The following is a 2,077-nucleotide window of genomic DNA, read 5'->3' on the forward strand; positions in this document are numbered from 1 at the left end:
CCGTGGACACAAAGAAGGACGGGGGCTCGAGGGCAGAACGCTGGACTTGGGGAACCCAAAGGCTATTAAGGTTTCCAGCTGGGAAGGCTGGGAATGGGCTATGTTAGGTCACACCCGAGTGAGTCACAGGCTAGAAGTCAGAGGGTCCCCTGGTTCCCCTGGAGTTGTCCCCCACCTGCGCTTCTGAGTGCCACCGTTGTAGCTGTGGCCACCTTTCAGCTGATGCAGCACACGCACAGGGACAGGGAGGTGGGTCCAGCCTTTAGGTTAGTGACCAATATCCAGGTCACAGAAGTAGAGCTGTGCTCTGCTGTGGCTTCCCCAAGCTGATGTCCCAATCCTGCTGTGACCCGGGACAGTGAACTCTCCCTCGTAGACAGTTTCCCTATTTTTGACCAGCAGCAGCAGAGGAGGGCTAGGGTTAGGTGACTGCCGGCACCTGGCCAGGACTCACCCAGTGGTTGTACCCAAAGGAGGTCAGAAGGTCCCATGGGTGGATTCTGTACCCTGGGGAGAGGTTCATGTTGGTTTCAGGAGAGGTGGGAGCTTTTGGCTTTGAGTGCAGGGGTGAAGGTCCCGTTCATCTCCACCCACTGCATCTAGGAGTGGCAAATCAGAGACAGACGCGGGACAGTGAAAGAACAGGGGCTTTGGCTCATAGGGAGGGAGTTACAGTTCTGACCATCCCACCGACAGCTGTGTGACGTTTGCCAGTCGCTCGAGCTGCCTCAGCCTCAGTTTCTTCTCTGTAAAATGAGACAGTGAAACATAGGAATGTGGGTAAAGGGTTCAAATCAATGCTCAGCACCTATTAGTATTTAATCAGTGCTTTTTCTGCCATCTTGGAGTCTGGGGAGGCCTGCTGGGCACAGGACTTCTAAAAGGCAAATATATCTGGAAGACTGCGGTGCAAGGCCATTTTTGCTGGCTACAAGCAGGGTCTCCAGAACCAGAGGGAACACACAGCTCTTCTTAAAATTGAAGGTGTTTATGCCTGGGATAAAACTGAATTCTACTTGGGCAAGAGATGTGCTTATGTGTACAAAGCAAAAAACAACACAGTGAGTCCAGGTGGCAGACCAAACAAAATCAGAGTGATCTGGGGAAAAGTAACTCGGACCCATGGAAACAGCGGCATGGCTCGTGCCAAGTTCTGAAGCAACCTTCCTGCTAAGGCCATCGGACACTGAATCCGTGTGATGCTGTACCCCTCAAGAACTTAAACTAATGGAAAATAAAAGTGCGTTTGTGCTCTTGCAAAAAAAAATATTTAATCAATGGTCATTAATTTTATCGACAATGTTATTTGTACTGCAAAGATTTCTGTGATGACCAGAGCCTAATCCTTGCTATTAGGAGTTTTAAAGAGTTCTTTTATATGAAAACATCTCTGGGAGGATGTGGAAGGCCACCAGCTTCCATCTCCTGGCAGCTCTGTGGGAGGACATGGGTGGCACCGCAGGTAGCCACAGAGGTGGAAACTCCACCAGAGGGGCATTGCAAGAAGGGGAAGAAACTCTGCTAGGATGGCAGAAACTGGAAGGAAAGATGACCTTGGGCAGGGTCGAAACTCCATCTTTAGCCACCAACCGTAGCTGCTCAAGAGGAGGATGAAAATAGGGGTTGAGGACAGCCGCCTCGGCTGAGTGGTGGTTATGTTCAGGCACTGTGCTTCGCCCTCCTCAGCAGGTGATTGCCTTGTCCTCCTAGCGTCCAGCGTCACCTGCCTGGTAAGGGATGCAAGCCAGGGCACCTGCCCCTGGAGCCCAGAGCCTATCACAGCACCTGTCAGATCCTGCGCTCCCAGGGGGCCTGCATGTTTTTGGGTGTACATGATTGGTTCTGCCACCTCTGCCCTGAACACCCTCTGTTCCTCTTGGCCCTACACCACCCTGACAGGGGAAGGCAGGCATGGGAAGATACTTTCTGTTGTCTGCCCCGCCGTCGAAATATGACCCGTGAAGGAAATTCGCCTGTGGATGGTGGGGTCAGGGGGCAGAGGGGGGAGGAGAAGTGGCCTGGACATTGGAGACAAGGTCAAATCCGGGGTCCTTTAGGACTGGCTTCCTGGGGAAAC

General features: G+C 52.5%; 1 pseudogene; it reads left to right on the forward strand.

Moving 5' to 3' along the window:
• LOC111818460 overlaps positions 1–1,223 on the forward strand; it is a 6,819-nt pseudogene extending 5,596 nt beyond the window's left edge.
• The last annotated feature ends 854 nt before the right edge of the window (positions 1,224–2,077 follow it).

This window comes from Octodon degus, unplaced genomic scaffold (assembly GCF_000260255.1).
Source record: "Octodon degus isolate 3935 unplaced genomic scaffold, OctDeg1.0 scaffold00092, whole genome shotgun sequence".
Classification (NCBI taxonomy): domain Eukaryota; kingdom Metazoa; phylum Chordata; class Mammalia; order Rodentia; family Octodontidae; genus Octodon; species Octodon degus.